This window comes from Colossoma macropomum, unplaced genomic scaffold, assembly GCF_904425465.1.
Source record: "Colossoma macropomum unplaced genomic scaffold, Colossoma_macropomum, whole genome shotgun sequence".
Lineage (NCBI taxonomy): Eukaryota > Metazoa > Chordata > Actinopteri > Characiformes > Serrasalmidae > Colossoma > Colossoma macropomum.
In genome coordinates this window covers 12,438,213-12,451,454 of record NW_023494786.1, presented here as the reverse complement: position 1 = coordinate 12,451,454, position 13,242 = coordinate 12,438,213, and positions in this window count along the sequence as shown.

Here is a 13,242-nt window from a genome sequence, read left to right as displayed (position 1 = left end):
CCCTGTGCAGAGACCGATGTAGTCCTCCACCTATCTATTATCCAGGTAGACCACTGCTTGCATTTCTAATCTGTCAGATTTTATTATAAACCATTACTTAAATGTCATTCTTGTTATTCCCCTTCCCTGCCTATTTTGTTCAGGTAATGTTTGTCCCTGTTATACAAAGTGGACTTTTGGAGTAAAAACAAAGTGTACTCAAAGTCTTTATAGGAAAGTCTGTCCACTCAATGACTCTTGGCAACTCAGGCTCATATCACTTTGAATGGGGAGAGACCTATAAACCCAAATCTTTTCAGTTTTGTGAGGGTGAGGCTTTACCCATAAACAGACTCCATGTTGAATGTTGCAGACTTTCATATTAAATTTTTCAACCAGTGACCAGTCACCTCATTTATAATGTTACTGATATAACCTTCTCTCCCTCTTAATAATACACAAATTGATTAATGTTACTGAAAATCAAACACAAGTTTAAGCATTCAATACTGTTCATAGTCAGTTAAGCATGAACAGAATCTTAAACTATGGCTCACGACTGAGTGAGTTAAATAATGTTTAAACACAACAGAATTAAATCATTAATATATAAAGAACTGGGGCTCATGAGTGGCGCAACCGTCTAAGCATTGGCCCTATCATCAGATCACAATCCCTGGTAATGCTACAGCTGTCTGTCGCTGGAAACCCAACAGAGCACAATGGGCCTCGCTCTCTGGGTGTGTAGGATGGCCCCCATCTCCCCCATTTACCCAGCGCAGTGCTAGTTAGTGCAGGCAACTGTTAGCTGACATGACAGAACTGGCAGTTGTCGCTTTCCTCAGAGCACGTTCAACTGTCCAATGACAGTTCAAAAAGATGCAGTGGCGCTTCACAGGTCTCGGAGGAAGAATGTGCTAGCTATTGCCCTCCTAGCGCTAATGGTATTATGTGACTGAGGGAGTCCTACCTAGTGGGGGGAATTGGATACGTCTAATCACGTCAACTTAATTGATTTTGCAGCTTTGTTGAGTTTCCTCAGCTTGATTTAATCAAAAGTTCTTCCACCACATCTTACACTTCTTACTCTCTGACTCCTGATTATGGAGGGTGGTGGCAGCACTATCATTCAAACTCAAGACCCTCTGATCAGCTAGTTAGACTACTGTGCCACTCCAGAGCATTTAAATTTCGGTGTCTAAAAAGAATAAAATGGTAAATGTGCGCAATGTCATAGTTCCTCAGGTTTTGACAGAGCACATAAACATCCAGAGTAGAGTGATGCATCCATCTAACTACCCAATCATCATGACATCATGAGTTCAAAACCCAATGAAGCCACAGCTCTCCATGTTCAGGAGTCAGAGAGGGAAGCCCTATCCCTCCCTCAGCCCAAAGACATCATGTGATGGGGAGAGTCCTAAGCATTCTAGTCCTTAAATTAAAATTAGGAGGTGATTAAAAAAAAACGAAACAAAAAAACAGGCAATTTTAGGTTAGAAACTGTACAAATACATGATATTTAATGTTTTTCCATATAAACTTCATTGTTTGTTTGTAAATATACCATCATTCCAAAATTGATGCCTGCAACACATTCCAACAAAAGTTGGGACTGGAGCATGTTTACCCCTGTGTTGCATTACTTTACCAGCACTTAATAATCATTTGGAGACTGAAGACACAAGCTGATCTAGTTTTGAAAGCATAATTTTTGCCATACTTCGGTCGTACAAGTCTTCAGCTGTGTAACCGTACCGGGCCATTCTTATTGCATTTTGACCATTATAAGACTCATGTTTTTCAATGAGAGATAGTTCTGGACTTCAGGAAGGCCAGTCTAGCACCCACACTCCCTGATTACACAGCCATGCTGTAGTAATGTGCAGAATGTAGACTGATGCTGTAATATTGAGATAAGCATGGGTGCCCCCTGAAAAAGACAGCGTCTAAAAGGCAGCATATATTTCTTCAAAATGTGTTCAGTGTTAATGGTGCTTTCACATATGTGCAGGTTATCCACTAATACCCCGTTACCCTGACGTGCACTTTATGCTGTTAACAATCCGGATGGTCCTTTTCTTCTTTGGCCCAGAGAAGACGATGTCCATTATTTCTGTAAACAATCTGAAAGGTTGACTTGACCACAGTACGTTTCCACTGTGCGTCAGTCTACTTTTGATGAGCTTAAGCTCAGAGAAGTCAGGAGCGTTTCTGGATGTTGTCAAAATGTGACCTCCACTGTTAATAGTATAGTTTTAACCTGCATTTGTGGATACAGAGATTGACAATGTTTATTAACAACAGTTTGTTAAAATTTTCCAGACTCCATGTAGTGATATCCATCACAGAAGCATGCTGGTTTTAATGCAGTACCGTCTGAGGGGTTGAAGGTCACATTCATTGTTGTTTTCAGCCTTGTCCTTTACACAGAGATTTCTCCAGATTCTCTGAATCTTTTGATATTATGCACTGTAGAGAGTGAATTACCTAAAATCATTACAGTCACTCACTGAGCAACATTATTTTTCAAATGAGCCCACCCCTTTACCTTAACAGAATCAGCCTTTCCTGGATGCCTCTTTCATATCCAAGCACAATTGCTTCACCTATTTAAGATGTTTTTTTGAACATTTTACAATGTTTCTACTCTTAAAATGCACCTCTCTTAACTTTTTCAAACAAGTTATAGACATCAATTTCAGGCTGACTGATTATTTACAAAAAATAATCAAGTTGAAAAATTACTGTTTTTTGTTTTTATTTACATTTTACCTACTGTCCCAACTTTTATGTACTTGGGTTTGTATATACTTCACAGTATTGTATTTAATTAATAAGAAAATCTACTCCTGGACTGCCATGTCTTGCAGAACTTAGACCTAACATATGATTACATAAACATCTGCTTAAATATACAATCTTTAAGCAGATGCTGTTTGAAAAATACAGGATTAACATGTACCGAATGACCATGCTACCTCTGTGGGCTAAAATGAATGTAGGTCACTATTATGATACATTACATTTTGTCAAATTCAACCTTTAACTCTCACTCTTTACGGGAAATCTCCCTCCTGGACTGTTTACTTACAGAAAGTGCATGCAGTCACTGACCTGTTTCAGATGTACAAATTTCAAACATCTCACTCTTGCACTTTGAATGAGCAGTGATGAACTGCCTGCTCGTAAATGAAAGAAAGCTGACATATTGTAGGCCTGCAGCATTAATGTTCCAGATCATATGACAAGGTTTCAGTCAAATGGCTACTAAATAATGCATATTAATTTCTCCTCATGATCATGTGGATTGAATTTATGACCAGCTGCATATTTCCTATAAAACACCAAATCATTTATCGATTACAACCATCTTAGTATTAAAAGGTTCCATCTACCTATCACGCTGGAGGCATAGAGACTGTACGCATGTGCAAGTTGAGAATAATAAAGGTCCACAAAAGAAACAAATCCATACAGTAACAAAGCCAGAAACTAGGAAACACGACCGCGAAACCAGGAAACAAACAGAGAAAATGCAAGACAAACACTAAACCAAACATGGGGGTATAAATACACAGAGGGAAAACAAGCAACACCTGGGAAGAACAAGAGGGCAGAGCTACAGACAGATGACCAGGGAGGTGACCAAACCACAATAACAACAAAAGCACACGGAAAAAACAAACAAAAAAGAAACATCAAAAGAGAACTGAGAGAAGAGGCTACAAACTGGATATAAAACTAAAAGGGACTGGCAAGAAACCAGACAGAAAACTAACATGGACCTGCAAACACAAACTACATACAAATCAGAAAATATTGTTAAGGAATTCTAGAGTCACTCGGAGACCAGTTGATCAGGAGAGTTAAAAACCGGCAGGTCAAGGGACAAGAAAACCAACCAGTCAGAAGATGCGGCAATGAGAGCAGAGGAGGAGACAAGTAAACCTGCAGCAACGCCCACAGAGACAGACGGGCCTGCGGCAACGCCCACAGAGACAGGCGGGCCTGCGGTGATGCCCACAGAGACAGGCGGGCCTGCTGCAACATCCTAGGCAACAAGATGACCTGTATTGATATCCTCGGCAGCAGGAGGAACTCAATTCCTTCAATCTTTCCTAGCAAACTCACTGCGTCCTTATTTAGGTCTTGCATTCTGTCATTCTGAACGCATGTGCAAGTTGCTTTTATTACAAATCAAAAAAAGTCCAATACAAGAGAATAATGAAAGTCCAAAAGAAACAAATCCATAAAGAAACTAAACCAGGAAACATGACAGAGAAACCAGGAAACAAACAGAGAAAATGCAAGACAGACTAAACCAAACACAAAGGAAAAATATACAGAGGGAAAAACAAGCAACACCTGGGAAGAACGAGAGGGCGGAGCTACAGACAGATGAAGACAATTACAAGGGGGCAGGACCAGGGAGGAAACCAAACCACAGTAACAACAAAAGCACACGGAAAAACGTAAACAAAAAGCACAAGACTTAAACAGGGAAGACAAAACTGGACAAGATGCTGCACTACCATTTTAGTCAAAATGAGTTCCGCACAGATATATATATATTTTTTTTTACTTAAGAAAGCTCCTTTTTGAAAAAGTCTGTTTTATAAGGTTATATCTGCAGTCCAGTTAGTGAAGTTAATACATGTAGGGAAACCAATCAAAATTCTCTTTTAACCTTCAAATTCTCTTTAAGTCTTCAAGCTTAGCAATAGGCTATTTAGAGGGCTTAGTGGCTTGACTGTAATTTTTAACATCCTTGTCCCTATCAAATGCCTAGAGAAGAAAAGCTAGAAAATGATTTCAATAAAAACTAAATTATTTAATTTATATGTCCATCTTATTTTGATAACTTGCAGTACTCACATAAACTCATCAAAAGAGTATCAAAGTTTTAATTTGTTGTTTTTGATAAGATCATGTGTTCTATGTAATCAGAAAGACTATAGGCTTTGCAAAACGTTACCGCTGATGTTTATTGCGAATGAGACAGATGCACAAGGCAATGGCCTCCTCAGCAAGAGTCAATAAAATGAATGTCAAACTTTAGATAACTAATTGGATAAGAGAAGTAAGGCCTATTCAAATTTCAGCTGCATTATTACGTTTACATAGCGAAAGTTTATAACATTTAACATGGTGGGAACGAGGAACTGGTCTGGAGAGGAGATGAAGTTTATGCTTTGATCTTTAAAAGGTGGCAGTGGAATGGGCGTCCAGCTTGTGTGTCTCAGAACATGATGTTTTCCTCTCGCCTTTCTTTAATAAGTACATGTTAAGTACATTTTCCTGTACTTCACATGTACTTATTAAAGAAAATTTAAAGTAAAATTTTAAGTCATTAAAAACACGCCTACACTAAGTGGTACTCTAAATGATCATTTTGGATCTAATTACTTGTAGTTTGCATGTAAACAGAGATTTTCCATCAGATTGCTGAGTAGAGTGTGCAGATAAACACCTTAGTCTCCATTTATAATTGAAATGTATTCAATCGGATTGGCTAAAATCTTTGCGTGTAAACATAGCCATTGGGACTCAGTCTTTTCTCGGGGTAACGTGGATTCGGAAATTGTTGTCGATACCAGCCATGTCTGATGTCACCGTCTAAGGTAACTAAAAGCCATATTATTGAATATCAACAAAACCAGAATAAACAGAATAAAACAGTGACCCTCGTGCTGCATGTCTGATACACAGACATGCTGATGTGTTGCTGGGATACAGACAGAAGCAGCCGAAACTGCAAGACAATGAAAGTTTCAAACTCCTGTTTAAAACAAGCAATAACACCAATGAAGGACTAGAGGATGATTAGCTCATATCGTACAGCAAGAGATAAGCTATCGTCTCTGGCTTTACATCTACAGGGTTGACGAACAACGCATGTGCCTCTTATAGAGTGGACAGTGAGTGGACAGTGTTTTAAAAATTCCAGCAGCAATGCTGTGTCTGATCTACTCGTACCAGCACAACACACACTAACACAGTGCTGAGAATGAACCACCACAAAAATAGTACCTGCTCTGTGAGGGTCCGTAGCGGTCCTGACCACAGAAGAACAGGGTAAAAGGGGGCTAACAAAGTATGCAGAGAAACAGATGGACTACAGTCTGTAATTGTAGAATTACAAAGTGCACCTATATAGTAAGTGGAGCTGATAAAATGGACAATGAGTGTGAAACAAGGAGGTGGTCATAATGTTAGGCCTGATTGTTCATTCCATATATATCAATCTTTGTTCCATGGAGATATATGTTGATATATATACAATGAACTTTGATATACATTGAATGAACATTGATATATATGGAATGAACATTGATATATATATGGAATGAACATTGATATATATATATACAATGAACTTTGATATATATTGAATGAACTGATATATATATATTATATATATATATATATATATATATATATATATATATATACAATGAACATTTATATACATGGAATGAAATGATATATATAAATATGAACACTGATATATATTGAATGAACATTGATATATATTGAATGAACATTGATATATATGGATCGACCATTGAGATAAAAAAATGAATACTATAATATATAAAATGCTTTGTTCAGACAGAGAGGGACTTTTGGGGTTGTGTGTGTTGTAGCCTTGGCCCTCCCCCACCTGCTAAACAGACTGTTTACATTGTTATTTAATGTTGCTATGTTGTTGTTCTTCAGTTACAGTGTGTGTATATGTTTACTGTGTTAGTTTGTGTCCAGCTCAGAGTTAGTGAGAGTGTGTTTGTGTTTGGTGACCATCAGAAGAAAGAGTAGGGCTAGGAGTGACCTACCTGAAATTTCAGTTGCTTTTCAAGTGGCATTGTTTTCCATTGCTCTCAATAAAAGAGCATTTTTCAAACAGAAATTATGGCCTCATCTGACTCTTCTTCTGCACCATGTCAAATTATGTACATATTGAAGATTCACCCATCTGTAGCTTCACATCATATATCAGCCATTCTCAGATCACTCTGTCCAAGGGATCACTGTGTATACATACTGGTCACTTTATCAGAATCCCCTTCCTTTAAGCTCCACCTGGAGTTTGTTAATGCCCATTTATTGATGCACAGTTTTTGTTGGCCATCCTCAACCCTTCAACAGCAACTTTCATTCAATGTATATTAAAGTTCATTCCATATATATCAATGTTCATTCCATATATATCAATGTTTATTCCATAAATATACATTTTGATAAAATATATCCTATTTGGCTTGCCATTAAATATATACATACACACACACACACACACACACTATATATATATATATATATATATATATATATATATATATATATATATATATATACACACACACACACACACACACATATACACACACTACACTCTTCTAGGAAGCTTTCTACAAGATTTGAGTGTGTCTGTGGGGATTTTTTCCTTTTCATCCAGAAGAGCATTTGTGAGGTCAGACACTGATGTTGGACAAAAGGGCCTGACTCACAATCTCCATTCTAGTTCATCCCAAAGGTGGTTGATGGCGTTGAGGTCAGGGCTCTGTGCAGGCCAATCAAGTTCTTCGACACCAAACTCACCCAGCCATCCCTTTATGGGCCTTGCTTTGTGCACTGGGCTCAGTCATGATGGAGCAGAAAAAGGCCTTCCCCAAACTGTTCCCACAAAGTTGGAAGTATACACTTGTCCAAAATATCTTGGTCTGCTGAAGCAGTAAAGTTTCCCTTTACTGGAACTAAGGGTCCTAGGCCAACCCCTGAAAACCTACCTCATAGCATTATCCCTCCTCCACCAAACTTTACATTTGGCACAATGCAGTCAGGCAGGTAATGTTCTCCTTTCATGCGCCACACCCAGACTTGTCCATCAGATTGCCAGATAAAGATGCGTAATTCATCACTCCACAGAATTTGTTCCACTGCTCCCGAGTCCAGAGGCGGCATGCCTTGTGCTTGGTGACATAAGGTTTGCATGCAGCTGTCCGGCCATGGAAACCCATGCCGTGAAGCTCCTGGCACACAGTTTTTGTGCTGATGTTAATGCCAGGAGAGGTCTGCAGTATTGGGTTGCTGTGGGTCCTAAACACATCCACTTTTCAATAATATCTCTCACAATTGATTGTGGAATATCAAGGAGAGAAAAAGTTTTATGAACTGACTTGTTGCAAAGGTGGCATCCTATCACTGTTACAGGTTTCTCTACAAGTGAGTATTTCACATCAAAACACTCTGAATTACTGGAATTCTCCTGTAATATCACAAACTGCCACAGTGTTTATGTGAATGAAGGTAGGAAATTGTTAATCATGAACATTTTTTATAAAGTGTTTTTTTTTATATATACACAATTTGGTCACAACTACTTAATGCCCTTAAAACACAAAGTTGTAGTCAACATCCTGAGCAGCAAAAAGAACTTAAACAGGTCATGCCACTACACTGTTGTGTGGACACACTGGTGTATTGTACCTGTCAGGTATTTTTGAACACACACACACACACACACGCATATACTAATAACACATAATGGGAGCATGGATATATGCAAACATTTGTGATTAAAGCACACTGGTACAACACAACCAACACTAAACACAGCCCCATGCATTCATCCTCCCATGAACTCAAGCTTGGAAACAATGTTTGTCCAAATTCTGGCTTGTTCAGTCATCCTGATTGCATTTGGCAATATCCACACAATATGTGTAATTGCCCTTTAACTCACCCCACCCATCAAGCCACACACCATGCCATTATTTGCTACCTCCCCTCCCCATCCCCTTAGCTCACAGCACTCTAATCTGTTTAACTCATGTGTGCCCTGCCCACAAGATCTTTCTATGAAATCATCCTGTCCTACCCCTCTTAGCATCCTGATACCAGACTCATCGATTCCCGACGTTGCATATCAGTACAGAAAACAATGGTTCTAGGTAAGTTTCCTAGATTTTATTTCTCACTTCTTGGTCAACAACCTGTTAAGCACACAGTCAAGCTAAAGCTGCTTAAAATGTTAATGATGCATTTTTGAAGCTTGTAGCTTGCATGCTTAATACGTTACATGCTTCATAATATGCTTATTTTGTTTAATGTGTTAGTCAAAAGAAAAAAGTATTTGAACATTAGATTTTTCTGAGTTCCTGAGATGAAACAGTGTTTAGGGCAGAGTGATAAATGGGAACAGATTGGGCGTGACCCACTGATAAAAAGGGAATGTCATTGATTTTGCAAAATTTCTGCTTAATTCATTGGTTGAGATGTAACCCGAGTTATTCAGAGTGGTTTGATGTAAAATGCTCAGTTCGAGAGAAACTTCCTAATTCAGACTTCTTTACAGTGGTGGTGATAGGAACCAGGGGTCGCAATTTCTACAACACAAATATACCCATTTTATTTACTATCCAGAATGATCAGTCACCCTACACACGTTTGAGTATTTATATATACAAGAGTTGATATATTTAAAATAGTGGAAAATCCTTTTTAGGCCAAAACCTTCTGTAAACCAAGGCATCGCTGGTATTAGGAAGGGTATTCTTAATCTTTTTATGCAATTTTTTTTTAGCTTTTGATTCAGAGCTCTGGTTCATATCGCCACCACTGTGAACAATTCTGACTTGTGAAGTTTCTCTTTGAATCAGACCACTCTGAATGATTTTATTCCACACCATAACAATATAATTATGCATAAAGTCAGAAAATTATTGGAATTCTCTTTTAAAAGCTGTTATCCTGACATCCTTTTAAGCTCATCCTTTTTCTACACTCTCAAAAAAAAGGTACTGGGGTTTAAAAAAAAGGTCACTGGGACGGTATACCGTAATCTATTGTAGTTTTATTTTTATCAGTTGTAATAACTCCACCCATCCTGCCTGACTCTAACCTTTTTATTTTACTGAACAGTTTTAAAACATTAGGCTATGAAAAGGTAAAAATACATAACTTTCCCATGCGAAAAAGGAAGAAAAATAGTTGGACCTTAAAACCGTTGTCGTACCTTTAAGGGTACATTTACTAACCCTAACCCAACTTCAGATTTTACTGTTTTTAAGGGGGCTTAGGTCTCTCTCGGTAGAGCTAACAGAGTTTTCTCCATGTTTATCTAGCCATGTATTTAGAGTCTTATGCCAATTCTGAAGCAAATGGTTAATGTAAATTGGAAATCAAAATAGACATTTTTTACCTTGTTTGTTCATGTTCCTGGTCATATTAAGCATGGTTCATGATATCATACCATTTAAAACACAAAATTCATGTTTTCTTGTAATCTTTTCTAGTAATGTAATTTAGTTTTTGCCCACATTTAAAATGTCTTCTGAGTTTGATTACATTTATATACAACAGCGACTTAACCCACCTTAGCCCACCTATTATTGAGTGAAAACACTGTTGGCTCCAAGACACTCCCTGATACCATGTTTCACTCAGAAAATTACAGTAGGGAAGGAAAATGCTTTTGATATCGGATTTATGTTGAATTTAAGCATTTGCAATTAGCAGATATAATGAAGAGGTAAAGCCTCTTATGTTAGTTCTAATTGTACAAATTTGAACCCAATGGAATGAAATGGAATGCTAGTTAAACAATTATGTACAGGAGGAGTCCTCAAATTTTTCAAATATTTGTTATTGATTTCATTTTGCTAATACAGTTTTTCCTTATTAACATTTTAAAGCCCCAGGGAACTGAAATCTGTGTTTTTTTTTTTTTACATTAATCTTGTTCTTGTCTGCACACAATGTACATATAGAAGGTATGTGCTGTGGATAAAGGCTGTCGCACACCGGACGCGTTGCACCGCGTTGTGCAGATAAATTGAACAGTGCTTGGAGTCATGGAGCGCCGGCATGCATCGGCGCACTGTGTCAGACCTGGTGTTCGTATCTCTGTTAAAAACATTGCTATTGAATTTTTGGATGCTATGCAACGTGAAACAGTGCGTCCAGTGTGAGGCGGCCTTAACTTTCCAGTGTCCCCTAAATCACTGGTGCATTTTGCCAAAATTATCCTTTCCAAGTAAACTAGACAGTCTTAATCTTGGGTCACGCTATGTAAGCAGTCTTATGTCAGAAGGCTGATGTGGGTTGTGCCCGTCCACTCAGCTTTAACAAAACCGCATCCTCCTTCAGTCTCTGTGTTTGAGTCAGAGAAACTTACTGAGTGAAAGCTAATGACCAAGCAAAAGCTAATCTAGCAAGCATAAGAGACAGCAAGGAAGTTCATCTGTTGGTTTGCTTGTCATTTATTTGTTCATTTGTCTGTGTCCATTGTTTTTTTCATTTGTTTCTTTGCTCATCTGTTAATTCGTCCGTTTATTTAACTGGCCATGCCAGCATTCCCCAGATGCACAGCAGTAAAGTGAAAAAGAACCCATGGAGAAACCTCAGGGCCTTCTAGGCCTTCAAATAATGTCTAATGATTTATTTGAACTGAAAAAAAAACACGTCTGTAATTTTTAGTTCCTTTTTATTCAATAGAATCATGCTTATATTCAAACTCTGCAGGTATTACAGTACTAGGTAGATGTTTTGTTCTGATTTCATGTTTTGACAGTTCTTGGTTACAGTTGTTAGGTTGTTACAAATTGAAAACAGCGGCGGCAGTAATATACCAGAGCTCTGTACTGAAATACTCACTGTATAGCTGCTACAAATTAAAATACAGGCTACAATGTTTGTTATGAGCTTCAGGTAAAACATGAGGTGTCTTTTAGAACTTTACATGTCTGTGTTTAATCTGGAACTGCCAAAAAATGTTCATATGAATCGCTGTGAGCTTACCACTAACAAACTATGACAATCCACCAGGGATGCTAGCAGAAGTTAGCATTATCATAAAGGTGGTTTTTGCCCTCACATTTTACCGCGTTTTGATATTTATGGCCTGAATTGAAGGCCTAGCTTTAATAGTCACAGTTTGCTATTGATAAGAACCTTAACTTCTTTAAGATGTTGCCATTTGAAACATAGATAATGTTTTTAGTTAGCCATAAACACAGTGGGGCTACAGCACCAGCTGCATATGTAGCCCATTTCACTCATTCCTCCATGTTTAGCTCTGTTTCACTAGCATTGCTGGCTGGGAGAGCTGGAGAGCTTTTCATTCAAACTTTGCTGGAGATTTAATACAACACATCATTCTAGTACAAACATTTTGATATTCTACACCAGGGGTGTCCAATCTTATCCGCAGAGGGCTGGTGTGGCTGCACTCCAACAAAGCAGGTCACCTAATGATACTTTTGAAGACTAAGACCAACTGATTAAACAAGTGGAGTCAGGTGTGCTCCGGCTTGCTTGGAGTGAAAACCCGCAGCCACACCGGCCCTTTACAGATAAGATTGGACACTCTTGTTCCACACAGTGTTCCCTGGGACTTTTAAGTTTTATTTTCACAATTTATGTTTTTCATAATCATTCAAAATTCCATGTCATTACAAACAGGAGATCCACATGCAGAGCTTAACTGCAGGCATCTCTGGATCTCATTTACCATTCATAAAAGCTGTGTTCTCTCACACAGGGCTTCTCCAGAACCCTGGGAGCATTCACGTCCCCATTCTTTTCCTGTCTCTGTTGTTTGGTAAGGGTCTCTTGTGACTGAAATTGCTACACAATGACATGAATACTCAGCTCCTATATCATTCATGCTGACTCCTTTAGGGTGGCTTGCTTACAGTGATTTTATAATATACGAAAAAACAGGCCTGATTTACTAATACCCCAAATAAAGACCCCAATTTATTACAATCCCACCATTTACATACTCACTGTAAGATATTCTCTTGCATTCTAAACCTTTAGGCTACATTTTAAAAAGCTTGCAACTGTGATGCTGTCAGTGGCCAGGACGCATCACCAAGACTGTCTAAGACATTACACCTCTTTGGAGAGAGACATTCTAGAGATAAATGTGTACACTTACCTTGACCCAAGAGAAATGGTGGCACAGGGGTCTCTGTCCTTTTATAGGAGCTGGGTGATGTCACTGCTATCTTGTACAGGGGGGAGAAAAGGCAAATTAAAACCCGTAAAGAGAAAAAGTCCATTAAAACCATAGCTGAATGTGAATATACTTGCGGTATAAAAATGAGAAATGTAAATATTGTTAATGTTGCTTATGCATATTTTATTGGTTGACGGTGAGCCAATGTTGTATTGTCACCACTGTGATCTGCATTGGTGTGTCCCAGCCTCAAATAGGGTGGGGCTTGGACTTTAAAGCCTGACTACAGGAGTAAA